The 27,839-nt window shown below is 36.6% G+C and overlaps 1 non-coding gene across 1 annotated transcript; it reads right to left on the bottom strand.

Annotated features, from left to right (window-relative positions):
- Positions 1-7,101: 7,101 nt before the first annotated feature.
- LOC132315177 (small nucleolar RNA R71) lies at positions 7,102-7,208 on the bottom strand. Its single transcript, XR_009483594.1, has one exon. It is a non-coding gene; the product is annotated as a small nucleolar RNA R71 (small nucleolar RNA).
- Positions 7,209-27,839: the final 20,631 nt, after the last annotated feature.

Here is a 27,839-nt window from a genome sequence, read left to right as displayed (position 1 = left end):
AAAAGGAGCTTACCGATTGGTAGAAGCTGATGGGCGTCCAATTGCGCATCCATGGAATGCAATACACTTAAAAAGGTACTATCATTAGATGATACAGTTTGTTTACTTTCTTTTTACAGACTACATACGTCTGTTTTTTATCCAAAGTATGGCTGCTTATAGGCCTATTTAATAAAAGTTTCTTGAAGTTATGCACATCTTTGCACCTCTTTACTCCTTCAGTAAAGTGGGGCCTTACTTCTCTTGTTGTAATAGGGGGCAATACACCCTACTGTTGATATTACAACAGAAAAAAAAAAAAAAAAAAAAAAAAAAAAAAAAAGGATATACAACAAAAGAAACAATACAAAGCAAACAAAATGAATAAATTTTGACTTTATACAAGTCCTTTTTTATACAAGTACACCAAAGTACAAGTATGTACCCTATTATTGATATCAAAAGTCCTTTGGTAATGGACATTTAGGCTCTATCTAAGTTATGAGCCCAAGGTTTCTTTACAGTTTTTTTTCATTTTTAGACACAAGCTACAAGTGTGTGCAATTCAGAACACTTATCTACCATGGTCCCACATCGAAAAAACACTGTTTTTCTATGCTACCATTATATAAGGAAATATTAAAGTAAATAGATGCATTGCAAAGAGGGTCCGTTGGTAATAGTAATGGCCCAGCCCAAGTTGTGTTCAAAGCACCTATACCAACAGGCATTCTTTGCAATAATTTTTGTTCTTTCCAAACAAACCAATTTTAGTAGCTCATATATCCTTTGTCCCACATTGGATAGGAATACAAAAGGTATATAGTAAATATAGAGTTGACAAACTGCATTTGATTGCCACGAAGAGAGTCTCTATGCAGGACAGCCTTCCAAAACTAATGTATGTGGGACTTCCCAGTCACAGTTATTCTCTTTCTTGGCCTCATATCATTTTTGAATCCTCGGCTAAGCCTGGCATACTTGATGATTTTTCCAGATCCGGTGCACAGCCGAGGACACTTCGCTTCGGACCCCAAGAATCCAACTCACTAAAGTTCCTCTCCGACGCACAGTCGAGGACACTTCGCTTCGGACCCCAAGAATCCAACTCACTAAAGTTCCTCTCCGGCGCACAGCCGAAGACACTTCGCTTCGGACCCCAAGAGTCCAGCTCACTAAAGTTCCTCTCCGATGCATAACCGAGGACACTTCGCTTCGGTCCCCAAGAGTTCAGCTCATAAAAGTTCATCTCCGACTCACAACCGAGGACACTTCGCTTCGGACCCCAAGAGTCCAGCTCAGTAAAGTTCCTCTACAGCTTACAGCCGAGGACATTTCGCTTCGGACTCCAAGAATCCAGCTCACTAAAGTTCCTCTCCGGTGCACAGCCGAGGACACTTCGCTTCAGACCCCAAGAGTCCAGCTCACTAAAATTCCTCTCCGGCGCACAGACGAGGACACTTTGCTTTGGACCCTAAGGGTCCAGCTCAGAAAAGTTCCTCTCCGGCTCACAGCCGAGGACACTTCGCTTCGGACCCCAAGAGTCTAGCTCAGAAAAGTTCCTCTCCAGCTCACAGCCGAGGACACTTCGCTTCGGACCCCAAGAGTCCAGCTCAGAAAAGTTCCTCTCCGGCTCACAACAGAGGACACTTCGCTTCGGACCCCAAGAGTCCAACTCAGAAAAGTTCCTCTCCAGCTCACAGCCGAGGACACTTCGCTTCGGACCCCAAGAGTCCAGCTCAGAAAAGTTCCTCTCCGGCTCACAGCAGAGGACACTTCGCTTCGGACCCCAAGAGTCCAGCTCAGCACAGTTCTCCTCTGGCTTATAACTGAGGAAGATAACTTCTCAGACCCAAAGTGTCAGACACAATACAACTCTTCTTAAGTTGATTGCCAAAGAACACAACGCTCGGACCTCGGGACTCCGGAGCAGTACAGCTCCTCTCTGACTCATAACCAAGGAGCTCGTTGCATCGGTCAATAGGAGTTTAGCATAATACAACTCCTCTCAGGCTCCTGGCTGACTAATAATATCACCTCAGACGATTCAAGTTCAACATTCAGCCAAAGGGTGTTACTTCGAACGATTGAAGTCTGAAGCTGCGCTAATGAGGTATAAGTCTAAACAGAGGCAAAAGTTCTCTATGGAGACACACCTACATATCCTTACTTAATTGGTTAAATGATGCATAAGCCATGAAAGATTTCATCCCACATTGAAATAATATAAAGAAAGACAAGCATTGATATGTGTTCATTCCTTGCAAATCAATGGCAAGAAGGGTTCCCTTGACAGTTGGAATGTTAGATGAAGAAGCCTTCCTCAGGTAATAACTAAATGGTCAAAAGGATTCCCTTCTTACCATCTGTCCTGTTTTTACTTCGGACCACAAAAGATCCAAAGCTCTCAAGCAATAAGCCTTCCTGCAAGGAGCATATTATTACAATATAATTGTATAAAAACCAGAGGTATTCATAAGCATGAAGAAGACTTTAGAGTAAATATAGTCATTGCATTGCAAAAGTTATAGTTTCTATATTTGTTCTTTCAAAACAAGGAAAGAAACAAAAAAAAACGCAATTACACAACTCGACTTCCTTTTTGGATCAAAGGGAGTAGAGTCAAAGGCGTCCACCACATTTGGATTGGTGGGAAGAAGGGTCAGCAGGTCAGAGGATGGAGGAGCTGGCAAGCTTGAGGCTTAAGGAACTTCTAGATAAGCTTTCACCATCTCGGCAAAAAGCACCTCAGCTTCCTGAGCCTTGGGTTCCTCAACATAAGGAAACGACACCCCCATGTTAGCATCAAAGGCTTCTGGGTACTTCGACTTGTCACTAGAGCCCTGGTTGAAGCAGAACCTAAAAGCTTCTGCGCTGGATAAACGCACGATGGTAAAGTAGCGTCCCTGTATTTGCCTCCCAGCAGTAATACAGGTACCAATGGCATCATTTAAGCATTGGACTTCAGTCTCCAGAGCTTGTACCTTTACCTCAGAAGCTGTCAGGCGATTCTTGTAGACATCCCTCGCATTAGAAGCAATCTTCGCATTCATAGCCCAGTCGAAGACTTTTTCTCAGCATTGCCTAAGTCCTTTTCCAATTTCTTAATGGAAAAGGACTGAGCTTCAGCAGTGGCACATAGTGCTATAGTCTGGTACAAACTCTGCATGATCGACAATAACAATGTTAGTAGATTCGTGGTAAAGATAAATTTGAAGAATTGAACAAATAGATGAAAAAGAATAAACCTTCATGGCATCCACTGGGGCAGATGGCAGCAGCTGGTCCAGCCTTAGATTCCCAATAATCTCCTCATCCTTGGGAAGCCACATACCTCGAGCAACTGCCAAGGCAGCAAAGGGGTCAGAGACTATGGAATCCCGGAATGGAGATCTGAATTATCAGCCCTTGAAAAGATAGGCCTCCGGGGTTCTCCAGACTCAGCCTGAACATAAGCACGGACTTCCTCCTTCAGGTTAGTCTCTCCAGCTTTCTCCCCCTTATTTTTAGGGACGATCTTGTTCTTACTGCTAGAGGGAGGATTGGATCTAGTCTTTTTGAGAGGGGGTTCATCCACCTCCTACTCATGTTCAGTTGATCTAATAACCAGCAGAGGTTGCTCCTCAGCAACCTTCTTCTTCAGAGCTTCAGCCCTCAGCTTTTCCTCCTCAGTCAAGGAAAAGTTATCGAAAGAGGGGAGCGCCAAATCCATGAGATCTGCAGCGGAAGCACTAGCAGTGATTTCCTGAAGGTTGGATGAGGTGAGTAGCTCCTCTACCGAAGGGGGTTCACTCCAAACCTGTGCTTCGAGAAAGGCGAGCCTCTTCTTAGCTACGGAAGAAGGAAAGGTTTCTGAAAGAAGACCAAGAAATTCATAAGTATGGTGAAATAATAAAACTTGACATGGGAAACAACCAGAGCATTTTTCATGAAATGAGGGAAAGTACTCTATACCTAACTTCCCAAATTTACGAGGAATGGGAAGGGAATTCGATTTGTCCACAAACCAGTTCCCCTTCACAATTATCATCCTCTCCTTCCACTTCTTCTCGGAAGAAGGGAAGTTCGTGCATATTCTCTGATGAAGGGGAGAAGTGAGGTAGAAGCGGCTAGGCTCAGTCCCATGCCTGGCAATGGTATAGGTAGTAAGTAGATCGGCAAGAGTCAAGTCAAGACTTTCCAACCTTCGGCGAACTAGAAGAGCCGAAACCACTCGAAGGAAGTTAGGTGATAAGTGCTTAAATGTTGCACATTTCAGCACCTAAGCTAGGGTATTTCAGTCTTTGCATCTATCTTAATTTCATGTTTTAGTCCTAATTTATGTTTATGTGTATTTTAGGGCGATAATGTTAAAATGAGCTAAAAACGGTCCATAAAAGCCTTTTTGGAGTCAAGTAAAGATATTCAGAAAAAGTTCAAAAAATGACAAAAAGAGGTCATAGCCCATTGCTCGTATAGTGTGTTTATTCTTCGAAAGCGGTCAATCTCGGGTCTTTGATGATGTTCCCAAAGATGAAGAAGCAAACCAATTAGCCCGGAGCCAAAATGAGCTTAAAGGAAATTTCCAACTCTTGGGGGATCAATCCCCCAGGACTTGGCAACATTACAGATTTTTTTTATTGTTTGGGCTTATTTTGTGAACTATTGGGCTTCAATAAGGTTGTTACTTAAGGCCCAGTGAGCCATTAGATTAGGGTTAGTATTTATTTTATTTAGTTGAATATTATTTTATTTTATTAGAAGTTTTTATTATTCTGTATCGTATTTTTTTTTTTCTCTCTGGAAAAACACAGGAAAGAGGAGAAAAAGCAAGAACAGGCTAGGGTTTTGAGAAGAAGCTCAGAGATGATGAATCCAAGGATAGAGATTGTTCTGTCTTTAACTCCATCAACCATGAGTGGCTAATTCTCCTACTTAGGGTTGGATAAACCCTAAGCATGTAACCTATTCTCTCTCTCTTTTCATACTTTTTGGGAATTTATTTATGTAATTGATGTATAGGCTTGAATAACATGATTTAATTATTTCAATTGTTTATTCGTATTAATCTCATGTTGTCTTATGTGTTATTGATGAATAAACAAGCTATACACTTGAATTCCTTGTAAATTGATTCTTGTGATGTCTATGTATGTGGTTAATTAGTTGTAATTGTGTTCAAATTGATGGAAAATTACTTCTATTTGATGGATGGAACTACATGTTTAGGTTAATTTATTGTCTAATTAGTTTTAAATTCATGTTTAATTAGTTTAATTTAAGATTAATTAATTTAATTGCAATTCAATTATTAGATAAGTAGACCATCCATACTTATGTTTGAATTCTATACTTTTTGTCACAATTGTATTATCTTCTAGATTAATGTAAGCTAGAATTGTAACTTGAATTGATGGACCATTCTTTGGATTGGTGAATTGCACTACACTTAGTTTATTTATCATTAGGTATGCAATTCAAGCTTGAAATTGATACTTCATACTTTTCTTTGCAAGTATTAGCTACATTAGAATTACATTTAATTATTTCCCCAATTAGTTGAAAGTGAGTGAGTTAGGGAATGCGCTTAGTGGTGAATCCTACACCCTAAGTCTCTTTCCAATATTTTATACTCTACTCTTTATTTGCATTATTAAGTTTAAAATTAGTCTAATCACAAAACCAAACCTTTTTAGCAATCACATAAGCACTAAAGTAGAATTCAATTCTGAAAAACCTATAATTGTTTAGATCTCTTGGGATGATCCCTGCTCACTTCATACTCCATAGTATAAGTGTTTAGTGGCTTTATAAATTTTAAAATATGGTGCCCACTTGACATTATTTCTAAACCTAAAGTATTGTGCATTATTTTGTGCACACGCTCGGTCGCACCATAGTTTTGGCGCCGTTGCCGGGGATCTAACGGTTTTTAAAAGAATTGAATTAGACATTAGTTCTTTGTTGATTGTTTACTTTTAAGTCATTTTTTTTTTTATTTTCTCATTTGATTTGTCAATTAGGTATTTGAAGCAAAGTGGAACAAACGCTGGACTTGGAAGCAATTAAAAAAAAAAAAAATTTTGAAGTTGCTTAAGGACCATTTGTAAGTTTCTCTTTAATTTTTGTGCTTAATTGTTTACTAACTTGCATGCTTTGGACAGCCCAATTGGAGGCTTAAATTGAATTGTTTTATTTTTAAGTCCAAGCATACCTTCTTGTAGAAGGCATCGGCCCGTGTGGAGGCATTCATTTGTTTTAAGTGCACTGATATTATTGAGGAGTTTGGGAACATCGTATGTGGAGGTTGAAATTTTGAAATGTTGGTATGTTGACTTATTCTAGTGCATGCATGGTCGTAGATCACTTAATCGTCCTCTTGCTCCTGTAAATCAAAATCTCGAAATTTTTCTTCAGCGTTTAAGAAGTAGTACTAGGGATAGTCATCTTAATCTTTCAAATTTTGATCTTCCATCACCTTTAATGGATGACCCAATAGATCCAATTGAAGATCCCATTGTAGATCTTGGTCATGTGGATCATAATGGTGTGCACCACCCACCACAAGTTCATATTGTGGATCCTCAAGGTGTGCATCCACCCTTGGGAATCCCACAACCAGTTAATCATGCGGTGCAACAACCTAATCTAGGGATGCCAAGGCCAAATGTTGTTCCCCCAGTTGGTGAGCAACAACAACAATATGTTCAAATGGCATACCCTCAACAAGGTCAAATGGCATATCATCAACAAGGTCAAATGCCATGTCCTCCTCTCAATCCTCCAATGGTCCTTAGGGATCGTTACACTCCAAATCAATATAATGCACCCACTTGCATTCAATTGCCAAATTTCCGTGCTCATCATAATGAGATTAAGGCTTCTACCATTAACATGTGCCCCATTTTGTATGGGTTGAGCAATGAAGAGCCTTATAAACATTTAGATGAGTTCTTGGAAGTTTGTTCCACCATAAAAATCACGGATGTTCCGGAAGAAGTCCTAAAAATGAAGCTTTTCCCTTTTACTCTTCGGGATAAAGCTAAATATTGGTTTAACAACTTGCGACCAAATACAATCACCTCTTGGGCACAATTGCAACAAGAGTTCCTCAAAAAGTATTACCACGCAAGTCGAACCGATACCATGAGAACTTCCATTCGTGAATTTAAACAACAAGAAGGAGAACCCCTTCATGAAGCATGGGAACGTTTGAATGACTTGCTACGGAAGTGTCCACATCATGACATTCCTAAATGGCAATTAGTTCAATATTTCCTTTTAAGTTTATCTGATGCTAATAAGGGCATTGTTGATGCTTCTTGTGGCGGAAGCTATATAGAAAGAAATGAAGATGAAATTTGGCTTCTTTTCAAAAAAATGAGTGAAAACTCAATGCATAGATCTTCATCTTCTAGGGGTGGTCACTTAGCAAATATGGGAGGCAAGAAAACTCTAAATCAAATAGACTCTTCCATGGAAATTGCCGCCGAGGTCAAAAATCTTACTCAAAGATTTGATAAATTCCTTTTGAATCAAGGTCCGGCAATTCAATCTTATTCTCATCCTTCCAATGAAATATGCATGACTTGTTCTAGTTACACTCACCATACTTCAAATTGTCCTCTTGGACAAGTCATACCAAGTGAGTCTCAAGAACAAGTAAATGCAGCTTTCATTCATCAAGGGAACAACCCTTATTCCAATACTTACAATCCGGGGTGAAAAAATCATCCTAACTTTGCATGGAGAAATCAAGGAGACGGTGCAAACCCTCCTCAAAATCAAGGTTACCAAGCAAAGTATGTTCCCCCACATCTCCAAAATCAAAATCAGAATTCTCAAGGTTACCGTTCTTCATTCTATCCTCAGAATGTGAATCAATATTCTCAACCTCAAGCATCAAATTCTCAATCCTATTCTCAACATCAAGCATCAAATTCTCAATCTTACTCTAATCCAAATCAAGCGTGTAATACCCCTAATTTTAAAAGGATAGTCTCGGCATTTATTTATTATTTTTATTGTATTTTTTGCATGATTATTTGGTTTAATTATTTTTATTTATTAATTTGATGTGACATGTATTTAGTTGGCATTTATGGTTTAAGTGTTTTAATTGTTTAATTATGAATTTTATTTTCGTTAATTGTTTCTTATTTTCTTTAATTGGGTTGTGTATTTAGTTATATGTGTATTTTCTGTAATTGGATTGGTTTGGTCTTTCTAATGTTTAATTGGTTTATTTAAACATTTTAATTAGATTAAATTAGAGACTAAATTAGTATCAGTTACTGTAGTAAAATAAATTAATAACTGGTCTAATTTTAAACAGTAGGGTTCCCTAAGAGGTTACGCATATGTAGCCGAGTATCTTATAACCTAGATAGCTTTATGAGCCGACAGTGAGTATAACCTAGGTTTTTATGGGCTGAGTTATACATGGATTAGGGTTTAATCACTAAGCCTATAAGTATGTGTGTTACGGTGGTTTAGGGTTTTAGAATAATTAAACGTAATTTCTGTAACCAAAAACAGAGACCGTGGGATACAGATAGAAAATAGAGAGAGATATGAAAGGAAGGATAGGTGGGAGCAAGATAGAAGGAACGTGGGTTTGTGGAACAGCAGTGGGGAATTGAACGGGCAATACAGAAACTGGGAATTTAGAGTTTCAAGTCTGAAACTCAAAGGCAAGTTGTTTTCTTTCTCCTTCTCTTTGGCTCGTATTCTGTGCACCTAGATAATCTCTAGGGTTTAATCAATCAATAACTGGAAGATATATGTTTAATATATGTCATATGAACGATCTGTTTATGTTGAAAACCGTTTTGTTACAGTTCATGCATAGCTTGTTTCAGTTTTCTGTTCTTTAAGCATGTTGCTCTGTTGTAACTCTAGTCTTTGAATTAGTTTTTTTTAGACTCTGTAAATGAACCATGGGGATGTTATTGGGATTAATATAAGATCCGTAGGTTCAGTGGTGAAGAGGAACAGAGGGTTCAGTAGAGAACTGAAAGTTTCTGAAACCTGTTCCAGTATTGTTTTCCAAGCATGCTAGTTTAAGTGGTTTGATTAAACTCAGTAATTGTTTTCAAAATTATTGTAAACAACCTTGGGGGATGCTTCTAGAATAAATTAAGACTCCTAAGATTAGTTTTAGAAACCAACAGAGTGGTAAGAATTGATCAGAGAGGGAGCAAACGGACTGAAACGAAGCAACGGGGACAGAGGCTCTCAAAGGAGGTGAGAGCCGGCTCCATGGATGTGGGAGCCGGCTCCCACAACAAGTAGAGCCGGCTCTAAGGACTCCTAGAGCCGGCTCTAGGCTGAAAGAGCCTACTCCCAAAATTTGGAGCAGGCTACCTCTCCAATATACGATTTTATTTTATTTTATTTTTAGTTTTTAAGATACTGTTTGGTATTCTGGGCACTGTTTGAGCTTTTGGATGTTTCTAATGGATTGTGGGGACTTTACAGAGGATTTAATTACTTGATTTTAAGTGTGATTAAACTAGTTGATGCATGGTTTAAGTCTCTAAGATAAAAGATAAAATAGTATAAAAGCATATGACTTAATACACTGTTATCGGATGGGACGAAATAAATTGTTTAGGTTAATTTAGCAATTTTTTGGACTATAATAAGATTATAGAATTTGTTCTAAATGCATGATAGAGTCATTGATATATTGGATTGGGTCTATGCATGCTTTGGATGCTAGTTGTGTAAACTATTAAACTGTTTCCTGCAACTACATGGTGTAATTCTGGGATTTAAATTGCTGAAATCTTAAATACTTTTCTGCAGTTATTTGGATGGTGGTTTTGGACTGTAAATTACTTGTTCATTATTTATACATTGTAATTTACTTGGATATGGAGGATAGTATGCACCGGTATGGGACGGTGACATACTGGTGACGGTTTAGCTTCAAACACCTAAACCTAACCTAACGGATTTAAGGAATGGATTTATAAATGTTGAATCCTAATTTTGGTTAAGACATGTCAACTGCAACTAAGTTGAGTGGCTTCTTGGATTAATGGACGGAGGTTAAGTCACATCAACTGAATAAGTTGGGTGACTAACCAGTTGGGTTGTTGTATGTCAATTTATTAAATATTTGAACTACATACCCTGGATTTGGATGGATGTTATATATATGTTTATGGTACCACGAGCTGAGCTTGAGTCTCAGACTCGTTGGTTAGGGTGCGTATATGCGGTGGATGCGTAGCTGGTTATAATAGGTTGAGGTGTACCCTGTTAGGTCTAGGTACTCATGCCCACCTTTGGGTGCGTATTCGCATGTTACCTTCTATTCAGGTTGAGACCCCTATTATAAACTAGTGAATGTCCCTTAGTGTGGATATATTTATACTTATGGACTAGATAGATATTGTGAGGTGTCTACGGTGTATCTACGTATCGGGTCACTGTATGGATTGCAGTTAGATTAGAACTTGCTCGTGGGTCTAACCCACTCCTTCATTATTCTTTTCAGGTACAGGACAGTTCCAGCCTTAGAGCCTGATCGTGCTTGTCGAGGACAGTCTCACCTTCATCTATTTACGTAGGACTTCTTTCGATGTTTTTAGCATTATCTATTTTCAGTTTTCAGTTTCAGATGAACTTTTGGTTAGGGGTCCATCAGTGGATTCCCAAGTTCTAACCTTGAAGTTTTGGAGGATTGGAGTTTCAATTTTCAGTTATACATGGAGGGTTTATTATTATTATTTTTTTCAGCTTTATTCTATCTTTATTGTTTCTTTTTGTCATCTGTGTTCGTTTTAAAATACTTTAATTGTTTGATATTCCCTCAGGTTTGGGCCTGGGCCTGATCAACCCGTGTCTCGGATCCGAGGGGTATCACAAAGTGCCTCCTAAAAGTTCCACTTTTAAGGACAAGGTCTTGCAAGCCTTAGGTGATCTTCGAAAAGATAATCAATTGTTTCATTCTCACTCTCAATCAATTACAAAGCTTGAAGCTCAAATTGTGTAATTAGCTAATTCTTTAAATGTGAGAGAGAAAGGTAAGTTGCCTAGTCAAACTGAGACCAATCCTAAAGGGCAATTTATGGCGCAAGCAAGTCCTTCATCAGAATTTTCTGGAAATGAGCAAGTTCAAGCAATTACTACCTTGAGGAGTGGTAGGAAAGTGGATAATAAGGTAGAGGTACCTAAGGAGGATAATGAACTGAAGCGACCAAGTGGTAGCATCCGTCCCATTCCAAATCCTATTCCTATTTCTTTGGATGCTAGTGGTTCCAAAATGGACATTCCGTCATCTTCATCATAATCTCCCCAATTAGAGAAGCCTTATGAGCCAAAAGCTCCATTTCCTCAAGCTTTGAGAGAGATTTCATCATTTGGGAGACAAGAAGGGAAAATTCATGATATGATGGAAGTGTTTAAACAAGTAAAAATCAATCTTCCTCTTCTAGATGCAATTAGGCAAATTCCACCATATGCAAAGTTCTTGAAGGACTTGTGCACACAAAAGAGGAAAAGTAAGGGAAGGGACCTTAAGAAAGTGTTTTTAACAGAACAAGTGAGTTCCATCATTCTGTCTAACACTCCTCCTAAGTTCAAGGATCCGGGTGCTCCGACCATTTCTTGTGTTATTGGAAACCAAGAGGTTCGTAGAGCTCTCCTTGATTTAGGTGCAAGTATCAATCTCATTCCATACTCTGTTTACTTGCAGTTAGGATTATGGGACTTGAAGCCAACATCGGTAGTAATCCAACTAGCCGATAGATCAATTAAGAAACCAAGGGGAATTATTGAGGATATTCTAATTAAGGTTGATAAATTTTATTTCTCGGTTGATTTTGTGGTACTAGATACTGAGCCAGTCCCTAATCTCACCAATCATATTCCAGTCATCCTAGGAAGGCCATTCCTTGCCACTGCCAATGCCACCACTAATTGTAGATCCGGCATTATGGACATCTCTTTTGGCAACATGATGGTTAAACTTAATGTTTTCAATGTAAGTCAACATCCCACAAATGAAGACGAGTGTTTCCTAGTAGATGTCTTAGATGAAACCATAGAAGAGACTCTTCCCTCTATTCTCTCTAAGGACCCTCTTGAGGCGTGCCTTTGTGAAATGTTTGAAAGTTGTGGTTTTGACACAGAAGGATCCATAAATGAGGTGAATGCTTTGATGGACTCTGTGGCCACTTTGGATTACCCACCTTGGAAAAGCAAGAAAGAACCTCTTCCTTCACTCTCTAGTACTCCACCAGTTCCATCTCTCATCTCTCCTCCTATTCTTGAGCTTAAGCCCCTTCCATCAAATCTGAAATACACCTTCTTAAGCCCAAAAGAGACTCTTCCGGTCATCATTGCTTCTAATCTTGAAAATAACCAAGAGAATGATCTTTTGGAAGTGCTTAAAGCTAACAAAGAAGCCATTGGATGGAGTGTGGCTGACTTAAAAGGTATTGACCCTTCTATTTGTATGCATCGCATACACATGGAAGAGGATGAAAGGCCATTTAGGGATGCTCAAAAGAGATTGAACCCAAATATGAAGGAAGTTGTCATGAAGGAGGCTGTGAAACTTCTAGATGCAGGAATCATTTATCCTATCTCTGATTCCAAATGGGTTAGTCCAACTCAAGTGGTTCCTAAAAAGTCGGGAATCACAGTTGTTGAAAATGATAAGGGTGATCTTATTTCGAAACGCACCGCCACTTCATGGCGTGTTTGCATAGATTACCGAAAGCTGAATTCTGCCACTAGGAAGGACCATTTTCCATTGCCTTTCATTGACCAAATCTTGGAAAGATTGGCTGGGCAACAATACTATTGTTTCCTAGATAGTTATTCGGGGTACAATCAAGTAGCCCTAGATCCATTAGATCTATAAAAGACCATATTCACATGTCCTTTTGGTACATTTGCTTATCGACGGATGCCTTTTGGATTATGCAATGCTCCTGCCACTTTCCAAAGGTGTATCATGTCAATTTTTTCGGACATGGTGGAGAAGTATTTAGAAGTCTTCATGGATGACGTCTCAGTTTTTGGGTCCTCATTTGATTCGTGTCTCCAAAATCTCAAAAAAGTGCTTCAAAGATGTCGTGAGACTAATCTTGTGTTAAGTTGGGAAAAAAGCCATTTCATGGTTCAAAAAGGAATCGTGCTTGGACATGTCATCTCTAAAAGAGGAATAGAAGTAGATAGAGCAAAAGTTGAGCTAATTTCTGAATTGTCTCCACCTACTACGGTGAGGAAAATCCGCTCCTTTCTAGGACATACCGGTTTTTATCGCCGGTTCATCAAAGACTTTAGCAAAATTGCTAGACCCTTATGCAACTTTCTTGCCAAGGAGACTCCATTTGTCTTTGATGAAACATGCTTAAATGCTTTTCATCAACTTTGCACTCTTCTATCATCCGCTCTCATCATGCAACCTCCAAATTGGTCATTACCATTTGAGATTATGTGTGATGCTTCCGACTTTGCAATGGGTGCTGTTTTGGGGCAAAGGGTAGGTAAACTACCATATGCTATATACTATGCAAGTAAGACTTTCTCAGGTGCCCAATTGAACTATTCTACCACCGAGAAAGAGTTACTTGCCGTAGTATATGCCCTTGATAAATTTCGGTCATATCTCTTAGGATCCAAGGTAATTGTGTTTTCCGATCATGCCGCTCTTAGGCATCTTTTAATGAAAAAGGAAACCAAACCTCGCTTGATAAGATGGATCCTACTTCTTTAAGAATTTGACTTTGAAATCAAGGATAAAAAGGGCTCCGACAATGTCGTTGCCGATCATTAGTCTAGATTAATGGTTGAATCTTCTCCAAATCTTGAAATTCATAAATCATTTTTGGATGAACAACTCTTTCAAATCTCAAATGGGACGTTGCCTTGGTTCACCGACATTGTTAATTATCTTGTAACCGGCAAACTTCCCATTACTTGGTCAAAACAAGAAAAGGACCGATTCTTTGCTACCATCCGAAAATACTATTGGGAAGATCCCATTTTGTTTCGTTATTGCCCGGATCAAATCATAAGAAGATGTGTGCCGGAAAGTGAAGTTCCGAGTGTCCTTGTGTTTTGTCACACACTTGCTTGTAGTGGGCATTTCAGTGGAAAAAAGACTGCTTTGAAGGTTCTTCAAAGTGGGCTCTTTTGGCCTACTATCCACTGAGATGCCTATAACTTTTGCAAGGTGTGTGTTCGGTGCCAAAAGTTGGGATCAATGTCAAAGAGAGACATGATGCCCTTAACTTCAGTCTTCGTTGTTAAAATCTTCGATGTATGGGGCATAGACTTTACGGGACCATTCCCAATGTCTTATGGCTTTCAATACATCCTCGTTGCCGTTGATTATGTTTCAAAATGGGTTGAGGTTTGTGCTACCAAAACGAATGACCACTCCGTGGTAATTGCATTCGTTAAATCAAATATCTTTGCTCGTTTTGGTATGCCAAGGGCTATGATAAGTGATGGAGGAAAACATTTCTGTAATCAATTCTTGAAGCAACTTTTCTTGAAATACTCCGTCACACATAAAGTGGCCACTCCCTACCATCCCCAAACAAGTGGGCAAGTCGAGGTGTCAAATAGGGAAATCAAGCATATTCTTGAGAAAACTATCAATCCGACCCGAAAAGATTGGCCAAGAAAATTGAACGATGCTTTGTGGGCTTACCGGACAGCTTACAAGACTCCAATAGGCATGTCTCCATATAGACTTGTTTATGGGAAGCCTTGTCGTCTTCCGGTTGAGCTAGAACACAAAGCACTTTGGGCAATAAAAAGGCTCAACTTTGATCTTGATAAGGCTGGAAAGAACTGTTTACTCCAACTCAATGAGCTAGAGGAATTAAGAAATGATGCCTATGATAGTTCAAAAATTTACAAGGCAAGGACAAAAGCATTTCATAATAAACATATTGTGAAAAAGTCCTTTGAAGCCAGTCAAAAGGCTTGGTTATTCAACTCTAGGCTCAAATTTTTCCCTGGAAAGCTTCGAACCAAATGGGAAGGCCCTTATCAAATTATCTCCGTCTCACCTCATGGGGCGGTTGAACTTAAAAATCTAAAAGATGAAGGGACCTTCAAAGTTAATGGTCAAAGGCTTAAACCATACATTGATGGACAAACTTTTCAAAGAAATGTGGAATCTGCCCTCTTGGTAGATCCCATTTACTTTGAAGATTGAGAACATCTCACGTCTTTCTAGCGACGTTAAACACTAGTTGTATCGAGTTTCTCCTTCGTTGCATTTTAATTTCCATTTTATTATTATTTTATTTTTATTTTTTCTTTTGTACATTTATGCATTTTTAAATTAAAAAAAAAAGTAAAAAAAATTAAAAAAATTAAAAAAAAAAAAAAATTGTAAATGAGTAATGTAGGTTGGTGTTTGATTTTATTTCTATTTTACTATTATTATTTTTATTATTTTTATATATATTTCATGTGAGTTTTGATTTATTCAAAAAAAAAAAAAAATTAAAAAAAGTATTAGTTAGTATAGGTTGATAAGTGATTTTATTTCAATTTTATTTATTATTATTTTTATTTTTATTTTTTTATCTATTTTTCATTTTAGTGTATATATTCTTTTTAGTTTTGTTTTGTTTTATTTAAAAAAAATAAAAAAAATAAAAAAAAAAAAGAAAAGAAAGATCAATCATGAAAATGGGTGGGAGATCGATCCCATTTTCTTGGCAGAGAGTAACAAAAAAATAGGCCAAGTGGATTGATCTCCCGTTCATGTGGATTGATCCCATTTTACTTGTATTTTCCCCTTCTCATTAAACAGTGAAGGGGACATTTTTTGCCTAAAATTGTCGATCCCCCATCAAAGTAGATCGATCGCACCTTAGCCCTTGAAACCACTAATACATACCTCTCTTCTGTTGCTTGAAAATTTTTTTCTTCCCCCAAAAATCTCTAAACCCAATTTCATCGTCTAACCCTCATGGTTCGCTCTTCTCTTCTTGCGGCTGTTCGTAGTTCTTCTCCGGCGTCGAGGCTGAGTTTTTCCAGCGATTTAGGCTGGTTTCACCGGCGATCAAGGCTGGATTCTCTCCGTAGATCGCGGCTGGTTCGCGGTTCTTCTCCGGCGATTTTGTGGGTCGCCGTTTGCCGTTTTCTTGGTCGCTGTTTCCAGCGATTTCGGCTTGGTCTCGCCGGTGATTTCGGCTGGGCTTATCGTCGGCGAGTTTGTGGGTCAAAATAAAAAAAACAGCAACAGAACGATTTCGGCTGGGCTTTATCTTTCCGGCGAGTTTCTGCATCGCCGTTTTCTCTGGTCGTGGCTAGGTCGCTGTTTTCTTCCGGCGAGCTTTTGAATCGCCGGGTTCTTCTCTGATCGCCATCGCGACTACTCTCTCTCCAACGAACGCAGCTGGGCTCTTCTCTCCGGCGAGCTTGTGGGTAATCTTCGCCGGCGATTCTTGAACTGGTTTACCCAGCGCTGCCGGTTTCTTCTCCGGCGAGCTTGTGTTAAGTAAAAAAAAAAAAATGTAAATAAATAAATAATAATAAAAAAATTAAATAAAAAAATTTAAAATAATAAATATATATATATATATATATATTTTGAATTGTGGTTTTTAAAAAAAAAAAAAAAATTGGATTGATGATTTCTTAAAAAAAAAAAAAAAAAAAAAAAAAAAAAAAAAAAAAAAAAAAACAGTTGAAGTGTTGTTAAAAACAATTGCATTGATAATTGAAAAAAAAAATTGAATTGATTTATTTTTAATATAAAAAAAAAAAAAAAAAATTCAGTAGCATTCCGTCTTACTAGAGACGTTAAATTTAGCTCATTTTTTTTTATTTATTTTGTAGGTTGTCTATACATATTCTTTTTCTTTCTTAAAAAAAAAAAAAAAAAAAAAAAAAAAAAAAAAAAAAAAAACTTAATTTTCTTTCCATTTATTATTATTTGTTTATTATTATGTATATATATATATATATATATATATATATATATATATATATATATATTTTTATTTTAGTATATATTTTTCTTTCTAGTTTAGCATATTTTTCTGTGTTTAAAAAAAAAAAAAAAAAAAAAAAAAAAAAAAAAAAAAAAAAAAAAAACAACATCTGGGAGATCAATCCCATTCTTGAAATAAAAAAAAATCAAAATCAAAAATATGTGTTTCCAGTATGCCCTTCTGATTGGTTAGGAATGTTTTCAGATTTTATCAAGGGTTTCATCTCATATCTCTTTGCAATGTATTATATATTATTTTAAATTATATGAATTGCTTATCCCATGTGATATTTGATGTGAGTTTGCTAGTATGGTTATACAGATAGGTTTTTGCATCTAAGTTTGGGGGAGACATCTTTCCTACTGGATCATTGCCGGACTTCATAGTCTTTACCATCACGGTATACTCTTTCCATTATTTTTCATTGTTCTCATTCCACATTGAGGACAATGTACAGTTTAAGTTTGGGGGTAAGGTCATCATGATTCATTCTATTTAAGTTAAGCTTTAAATGCATGATGAGATTTGAGATGTGTTTGACAATGATTTCGAACTTTTGAAGTATAGTTCCTTTGAAAAGCAAGTTGTTAGGGTCTAATACTTCTTGTATGCTCTAGGATGCCATTTAGGGGTAAATTTTTAATTTTTGATATCATGTTTACTCTTGTAGTACACATCATCTTATTGGTTCAAAATTGTGATACCCTTCGATTCTAGAACCACGGGTAATCAAGTCCGGGCACAGATCCGAAGGATACCAGACAATCAATATATAAACAAGCAGGAATAAAACTGAATTAAGAATAAAATAATGATATGCTGAAAAGAATTCTAATTGTAAAACCTCAAAAAAAAAAAAAAAAGTTTTAATATAAATTAACTTTCCAATCCGTACAACTCGGGAATCCAACTAGTGGACCCCTAATAATCTCAACTGATAAAACTTTACAGAATAAAATCCAAAACTAAAATCAGAAAGAAAAATCCTATTTAGTCGGAAGAGTGAATGACTGTATCTGCATCACCACGAACAAGCTCTAAACTTGTTATAGACGATCACCTGAAAAATAAGGGTGGGTCAGGCCCACATGCAAGTTCCATGCCACTACAATCCATACATAAACCCGATACGCAGATACATCCTAGATAGCTCAACAATAGCTAAGATAGTCCATATAGATATAAGTACACACTATAGGACGTTCACCAGCCCACATAATCCGTCTCAACCCGAGTAGAATAACCAAGGAAACATCATCAGGCCTGGTTATCAATCCTAGGCGATATACGCACCCTAACCATGATCATGAGACTCAAGCTCATATCACGGCACTTAAGTATATATTTAAATCTCTTCCTAATACAGAAAAGTAAAGCAACCATCCATTATGTCGTTCAACTGTTTTAGTTGACAGGACATGCAACCATGTAGGAGTTAACTGTTTGAGTTAATCCATTCCATATGTATAAAAGGGGTAGGACTTAGCTTTTTTTGATTTAATCTATCCCTAATATGTCACCGTCCCATACCGGTACATATAATGCAAATGATCCATCAATGATGCACACATGTTTGAACATCAAATCCATCCGGAAACCAACACAATAGAAATCAGATATTGATAAGATCCTATCATGCATCCAGTATATGTTTATAATCATAGATCCTCCTTTTAAATTGTTAAAATAAGAATAAACAATTTAAACCATCCATTTCCATATAATTGACAGAACCAAAATTAAGACAGTTCAGCAATTATCCTCCATAACATAATATAATGAATATCAGAATTTTAAACTGCACATTATACTAGAATTCCAAATCAACACATCCATACTAGTTCGTTTTAAATGTTAAAATGATGACTAGCATTTACATCCTCCCAAATCATTTACAGCGTGCAAATCTATAATTAAAACTCAAGGCATCTATGTAATTCCCCATTATAAATTCTGTGTCGGATATAATGACACTCCAAAGTTTAAGTACATCATATGAAACTTCAAAAGTATTTTATACCAGTTTCATTTAATTTGCTAACACGAAACTAGCAACTAACCTTCCACTACTCCCGACAATATACAACTTATTAGATACGAGTACATGACATCATAACCAACATTCCTGGAACTGAACTATGCTAAATATATCATTGATATAAATTCTAACAATAATTACAATGTCAGTCCAAATTAAGTTGTCAAAACAACTTAGCAAAACAAGCATTCCTCCTTCCTAGACAGTAGGCCTATTATAAGCTTATGTTTTATGACATGCATTTAGGTTTAGCACCTTAGCATAAACCAACTATTTGAAGGCTTTAACAAGTTAATTTTAATCATTTAAAACCCCCCATCACTTTCCAGTAATTACCTTTAAGCCCCTGAACTTCAGAAAAAATTGCAGAAAACACCCGTAGGGATTTTTTTCCTATGGGAGCCGGCTCCCCTTTATTGGAGCCGGCTCCTAGGCTTCTAGAGCCGGCTCTCCCTCATGGAGAGCCGGCTCTCTCTTCATGGGAGCCGGCTCCCACCATTTAGGAGCCGGCTCTCACCCCTGAGAGCCCCTCTCTGCTTCACTGCTTCGTCTTTGCTTCCGGCAGAAGTTCCAACTGTCTGTCCTAAGCTTCTTAAGGATTTTTAAAGGTTCAATTTAAGCCCTAATACTCCTATAAACTCCCTTGATTCTACTGCCAATTGTTCTATAAAAATCCAAACAATTACAGGGCAGTTTATGCAGAAACACCCACCGTTCCAATTTCAAAAACGCAGAACTAATTACAGAAATACTCTAACCTGCATACAATCCATTTTAAAAGTTTAATTAACTTCCTAACCATCCTAGAAACTCTTTACATTCCATTCCAAATTAATTTACAGAGGTTTAACTCCCGCTCACAACAGTTTATACATACGAAGCAACTTCAGTTACAGAACGTGAAACAGTTATACACAGATTACAATTTAGTTTGTCATGCAAACACATCTGTTTTAAAGTTTACTTAACTTCTTAACCATCCTAGCAACTCCTCACATTCCATTATGAATTAATTTACAAGAGTTTAACACATAATCCTCACCGTTTATGCAAAGAAACAAGCTTCAGTTATTTCAAAGGTTCCTCAATTACAGTCCGGCAAACATGCATCAATTATTAGTTTTAAAACTTTAATTAATCCCCTGGAGACTATTTAGAATGCACAGAACACAAGTTTACAGGAAGGAGATAGAATGAAACTTGCCTATGAGATTTTGAATTAAAACCTCTACGCCGTCTCTACGTTTCAGAATTCCCCAAATTGTTTTCCTCCTTTGATAAACCTTCTATTCCTCTGTTGCTTCTTGACTTACCCACGAGCAACTCCTCTGCTCGTCCTCTATCCTTCCTCCATTAGCCTCACAGATTCTCTCAAGAACACTCTCTGTTTTCCTCTCAAAATACTATTCCGTGAATAAGGTTTTGTTTTTGTTTCTCCAACCCTAGCAGACCATACAGTTTTATATATATAGGCTATTATTTAACCTATGTTTAATTCAATTAAATTTACAAGTCAGCTACACCATGAATAAATGAAATCCTAACTTAAATTAAAATAACCCTAAAATATAAATCATATAAGCCATAAACAAGACACGTCAGTTAAAACCAATTAAATTAAAATAAATAAATAATTAATTTAAAACACCAATTCAATTAAACAATTAATTTAAAACCAATAAACAATTAAAATAAATCAATTAATCTAAAACAAATAATTCACACTTAATCAATTAAACAAACCAATTCACTATATAACAATTAAGAAAACAAAACACATAAGTCACATAATTAAAATTAAAAAAAAAATAAAATAAAAATCAAAATTAAATCCCCATTTTATCCTTTTGAAAACTAGGGGTATTACAAAAATGCTTTGAGAGTTGATTCTAAAATTCTACACTTGCACTTGCGCACACTAGCATTCAATTTGTGGGGTATATGCTTAGTTGATTATTGTCTTAGTTTATCCCAATTGAGCTAGTATGCTTTGAAAGCTTTCATTCTTGATAAAATGAGCTTGTAAAGAAAAGAAATAAAAGCACTCACCAAAGGTGAGGAATAAAAAATAAAAATAAAAAATAAAAAATAAATAAAAACTGTATTCTTTCAACATGTCAATTGATTAAAAATGAAGACAAGGAAAGAATGTAAGATGTATGATTAGTTTGAGTTCGTAGCCTAGCCATTCCGAGTCATTACGCCATTAGAAGTGTCTTTACACTTAACGCCCTAAGACCATTTGGTTTGGGAATCGTTGGCTCAACACTTGTTACATGGGGTGATTAGAGAGCATAAGGAACTTGGACATTGCACATGGTCATACATAAAAAAAATAAATAAATAAATAAAAAATAAAAAAGAATGTTTGACTAAATAACAAGGTTTATTCAATGTCTTGATGTCTGGTACTATATCTGCATGCTAGTTTAAGGGTAAGGCTATGCCATTACTTTGATTTGCTAGGATAGCAACACATTTTGATACCGGTTCACTCAAAAGGATGACAGAATTGATTCAATTTGCATGATTAATTGATTGATGTGTGGAGGACCATTTTTGCTTACATAATGTTGAAATGTTGATAATAGCTTAGAAATGGCAGAAATTTGCATACTTGAGGTAGTCTACTTTCAACACTTGTTTAATATGTGTCGTTGCTTCTCAAGTAAAAAAGAGCTTTTGATGTTTGTGGGTACCATTTCTGGAAACCCTCACGAGACTTCACTCGTCCACTAGGGGTAACCTAGAGGTTTAAAAGGCTTGTTGCATATGCTAAATGCAACCGTGATCCCTACGAAAGTGGTGTTATCTTTATTTGTTTTATTAGTTCATAGTTGTATATATGTTTGTTTCATTTCTATACTTTAGTTCATTGCTAGGGACTAGCAATATCTAAGTTTGGGAGCGTGATAAGTGCTTAAATGTTGCACATATCAGCACCTAAGCTAGGGTATTTCAGTCTTTGCATCTATCTTAATTTCATGTTTTAGTCCTAATTTATATTTATGGGTATTTTAGGGTGATAAAGTTAAAATGAGCTAAGAAAGGTCCATTAAAGCCTTTTTGGAGTCAAGCAAAGATATTTAGAAAAAGTTCAGAAAAGGATAAAAAGAGGTCGTAGCCCATTGCTCGTATAGTGTGTTTATTCTTCGAAAACGGTCAATCTCGGGCCTTTGATGATGTTCCCAAAGATGAAGAAGCAAACCAATTAGCCCGGAGCCAAAATGGAGCTAAATAAGGCTTAAAGGAAATTTCCAACTCTTGGGGGATCGATCCCCCAGGACTTGACAACATTACAGATTTTTTTTATTGTTTGGGCTTATTTTGTGAACTATTGAGCTTCAATAGGGTTGTTACTTAAGGCCCAGTGAGCCATTAGATTAGGGTTAGTATTTATTTTATTTAGGTGAATATAATTTTATTTTATTAGAAGTTTTTATTATTCAGTATCGTATTTTTTTTTTTCTCTCTGGAAAAACACGGGAAAGAGTAGAAAAAGTAAGAACAGGCTAGGGTTTTGAGAAGAAGCTCAGAGATGATGAATCTAAGGATGGAGATTGTTCTGTCTTCAACTCCATCAACCATGAGTGGCTAATTCTCCTACTTAGGGTTGGATAAACCCTAAGCATGTAACCTATTCTCTCTCTTTTTTCATACTTTTTGGGGATTTATTTATGTAATTGATGTATAGGCTTGAATAACATGATTTAATTCTTTCAATTGTTTATTCGTATTAATCTCATATTGTCTTATGTGTTATTAATGAATAAACAAGCTATACACCTGAATTCCTTGTAAATTGATTCTTGTGATGTCTATGCATGTGGTTAATTAGTTGTAATCGTGTTCAAATTGATGAAAAATTACTTCTATTTGATGGATGGCACTACATGTTTAGGTTGATTTATTGTCTAATTAGTTTTAAATTCATGTTTAATTAGTTTAATTTAAGATTAATTAATTTAATTGCAATTCAATTATTAGATAAGTAGACCATCCATACTTATGTTTGAATTCTATACTTTTTGTCACAATTGCATTATCTTCTAGATTAATGTAAGCTAGAATTGTAACTTGAATTGATGGACCATTCTTTGGATTGGTGAATTGCACTACACTTAGTTTATGTGTCATTAGGTATGCAATTCAAGCTTGAAATTGATGCTTCATACTTTTCTTTGCAAGTATTAGCTACATTAGAATTACATTTAATTATTTTCCCAATTAGTTGAAAGTGAGTGAGTTAAGGAATGCGCTTAGTGGTGAATCCTACACCCTAAGTCTCTTTCCAATCTTTTATACTCTACTCTTTATTTGCATTATTAAGTTTAAAATTAGTCTAATCACAAAACCAAACCTTATTAACAATCACACAAGCACTAAAGTAGAATTCAATTCTGAAAAACCTATAATTGTTTAGATCTCTTGGGACGATCCCTGCTCACTTCATACTCCATAGTATACGTGTTTAGTGGTTTTATAAATTTTAAAATATGGTGCCCACTTGACATTATTTCTAAACCTAAAGTATTGTGCATTATTTTGTGCACACGCTCGGTCGCACCATTAGGGTTCACTTGGAGAGGGGTAATCCCTAATTTGTTAAAAACTAGATGATAGAAGGGATGAAGAGGGAAACGAAGAACGTTGAAATGTCCAACGGATAGAAGCAATTCATTGTCTCCTACACCTTCACCGGAACTAAAGTCAGCCCCTTCTGGGTACATGACAATATTAACTCCTTCAGGAATTTCATAATTATTTACTACAGACTCAATAGAGAACTTGATACGATGAACAGACAAAATCAACTCTCTCTCTCCCTTAGTAAACACACAATCGGATCCTGAAGTGGATGCTTCAGCTTGTGAAGGGGAGATATCCATCTGAGCAACTGAATCGTTCGTGGTTTCAACAAGGTCAGAAACCCTAGGGGGCGGAATCCTAATGAGATTAAGGGAAGAAGAAGGGGTGGAATCCGAATCTACCAGGTCTATACGATCGTGAGTGGATGAGGAGCTCATGATGTGAAAGAAATTAGACAAATGAATAAGGGACTGACCTGAGATCGCGCAGAAGCAAAGAGCAAAGTGAACGTCATGAGGTCAAAAATGAACTATGAAGAGGCCCTTTTTCGTCAGAATGGTAATAGGCACACCTCGAACCGTCTTTTGAAGAGTTGGCAACCGTGTAACTTCAATTCCCATTTAATTAGGAGCCGTGACCCAATTAAAAAAAATTGGGGGAAAAGTGTGGAAGGAAAAAAATCCCTCTTCCAGTAATAATCATCCACATTGCCACACTACAAAATTGATTCAGATACCACAATAACCCAATCGGTACCAAGTCCAAATCAGATCAGCCCAGTCCAGAGCAAGCCCAGACAAGGGTTCGGCTCCCACATCGTTCGCAGACCAGAGCCACCTGGCCCAACTTCTAAGCCCAGACAGCGACAGCCCGTTATACCAATGGCAAAATCCAAGCCCATTACCCGAATCTTCAGGGCCAGCCCACAATCAGCCTAATCTTGATAAAGGGAAGTCATGTCCTGCTAGGCCAAGGAATCACAAAAAAGGGCAAGTTCTATACAAGGGAAATTCAACATAGAAAGAATTGTAGAAAGGAAATGATTATAGATGTAAAGAAAATCATATATGGAATGAATTGGAGGACAAGCCATGCGAATCCTACCAAAATTCCACCACTGTATTTCTTATAAATAGAGGCCTAAACCTCCAATAAAATCATCGAGCATTATATAATTATTCTGAGTTTTATTTGTGCTTGTTCTTGAGTGGGTTGTAAATTTCTTTTTATTTATTCAAATAGAGAGAAATTTTGCACCTACAGTGAGTGTCTAGTATATATGGTTGAAGTACTCTTTATAATTCTCCATATGTGACACACACACACAAACACACATATATTGGTAATTAAGCATTATATAACTCAAACAAAATATGTCCAAATATTTCCCGTTCAAAAATCATTACATGTTTCTGGGATCAATTCCTTGGTCCTGACCAATCACGAAGCAACATTAAACAAAAAAACTTATTACAAGTGATATAAAGCTGACACATTTATTTATGTGTTGCTTTGTGGTTGATCCGGATCATGTAATATTTTTTCTAAAACTAAAGCCAAAACATCAGGGGTATCATTATACTTTATCATATAATTTGCTTTAACCACTTCAATGTCAACCAACTCCATTCCTTCTTTATTAAACACAAAGCCACATAATTAAATAAAATACAAATAAAATTATAAAATAAATCCTCAGAAATTAGGGGTATTACATTCTTCCCCCCTAACAAAGGAATTCTGTCCTCGAAATTCACCTTTACCTTTTTCCAATATTTCTGAAAATTTTGAACGAATTTTATCTTCCTATTCCTAAGTAGACTCAGCCTCATTATGATGGCTCCACTGAACATGCACAAGAGGAATAACCTTGTTACAAAGAACCCGATCTCTATGATCAAGAATACGATAAGGTGGCTCGACATATGTCGCATCCAGCTGCAACTCAATCTCACCAACATCTATATGCCGGTAGCGATCCTCATCTCGCAAAAATTTTTGCAACATGGACACATGAAAAACATTATGGACATGAAATAAATTGTCCGGAAGTGCTAACTGATAAGCTACCATTCCTACGCGATACGTAATCATAAAACGACCCATGAACCGTGGTGACAACTGTAATACCCCTAATTTTAAAAAGGATAATCTCGGCATTTTTTTTATTTATTTTTATTGTACATTTATTTATTTATTTTTATTGTATTTTTGCGTGATTATTTGGTTTAATTATTTTTACTTATTAATTTTATTTAATTGTTTACCTATGTGACATGTATTTAATTGGCATTTATTGTTTAAGTGTTTTAATTGTTTAATTGGCATTTATTGTTTAATTATTTCTTATTTTTTGTAATTGGAGTGGTTTGGTCTTTCTAATGTTTAATTGGTTTATTTAAATGTTTTAATTAGATTAAATTATAAACTAAATTAGTATTAGTTACTGTAGTAAAATAAATTAATAACTGGTCTAATTTTAAACAGTAGGGTTCCCTAAGAGGTTACGCGTATGTAGCCGAGTATCTTATAACCTAGATAGCATTATGAGCCGACAGTGAGTATAACCTAGGTTTTTATGGGCCGAGTTATACATGGATTAGGGTTTAATCACTAAGCCTATAAGTATGTGTGTCACGGTGGTTTAGGGTTTTAGAATAATTAAACGTAATTTCTGTAACCAAAAACAGAGACCGTGGGATACAGAGGGAGAATAGAGAGAGATATGAGAGGAAGGATAGGTGGGAGCAAGGTAGAAGGAACGTGGGTTTGTGGAACAGCAATGGGGAATTGAACGGGCAATACAGAAACTGGGAATTTAGAGTTTCAAGTCTGAAACTCAAAGGCAAGTTCTTTTCTTTCTCCTTCTCTTTGGCTCGTGTTCTGTGCACCTAGATAATCTCTAGGGTTTAATTAATCAATAACTGGAAGATATATGTTTAATATATGTCATATGAACGATCTGTTTATGTTGAAAACCGTTTTGTTACAGTTCATGCATGGCTCGTTTCAGTTTTCTGTTCTTTAAGCATGTTGCTCTGTTATAACTCTAGTCTTTGAATTATTTTTTTTTAGACTCTGTAAATGAACCATGGGGATGTTATTGGGACTGATATAAGATCCGTAGGTTCAGTGGTGAAGAGGAACAGAGGGTTCAGTAAAGAACTGAAAGTTTCTGAAACCTATTCCAGTATTGTTTTCCAAGCATGCTAGTTTAAGTGGCTTGATTAAACTCTATAATTGTTTTCAAAATTATTGTAAACAACCTTGGGGGATGCTTCTAGACTAAATTAAGACTCCTAAGATTAGTTTTAGAAACCAACAGAGTGGTAGGAATTGATCAGAAAGGGAGCAGACGGACTGAAAAGAAGCATCGGGGACAGAGGCTCTCAAAGGAGTTAAGAGCCGGCTCCATGGATGTGGGAGCCGGCTCCCACAACAAGTAGAGCCGGCTCTAGGCTGAAAGAGCCTGCTCCCAAAATTTGGAGCAGGCCCCCTCTCCAATATACGATTTTATTTTATTTTTTTTTTAGTTTTTAAGGTACTGTTTGGTATTCTGGGCACTGTTTGAGCTTTTGGATGTTTCTAATGGATTGTGGGGACTTTACAGAGGATTTAATTACTTGATTTTAAGTGTGATTAAACTAGTTGATGCATGGTTTAAGCCTCTAAGATAAAAGATGAAACAGTATAAAAGCGTATGACTTAATACACTGTTATCGGATGGAACGAAATAAATTGTTTAGGTTAATTTAGCAATTTGTTGGACTATAATAAGATTATGGAATTTGTTCTAAATGCATGATAGAGTCATTGATATATTGGATTGGGTCTATGCATGCTTTGGATGCTAGTTGTGTAAACTATTAAAATGTTTCCTGCAACTACATGGTTTAATTCTGGGATTTAAATTGCTGAAATCTTAAATACTTTTCTGCAATTATTTGGATGGTGGTTTTGGACTATAAATTACTTGTTCATTATGTATACATTGTAATTTACCTGGATATGGAGGATAGTATGCACCGGTATGGGACGGTGACATACTGGTGACGGTTTAGCTTCAAACACCTAAACCTAACCTAACGGATTTAAGGAATGGGTTTATAAATGTTGAATCCTAATTTTGGTTAAGACATGTCAACTGCAACTAAGGTGAGTGGCTTCTTGGATTAATGGACGGAGGTTAAGTCACATCAACTGAATAAGTTGGGTGACTAACCAGTTGGATTGTTGTATGTCAGTTTATTAAATATTTGGACTACATA

This window comes from Cornus florida, unplaced genomic scaffold (assembly GCF_030987335.1).
Source record: "Cornus florida cultivar Cherokee Brave unplaced genomic scaffold, ASM3098733v1 CherokeeBrave_3.0.0_Hap2_Chr06, whole genome shotgun sequence".
In the NCBI taxonomy this organism is placed as follows: Eukaryota; Viridiplantae; Streptophyta; class Magnoliopsida; order Cornales; family Cornaceae; genus Cornus; species Cornus florida.
Note: the sequence above shows the minus strand (reverse complement) of the source record. Positions and strands in the feature narration are given on the sequence as shown.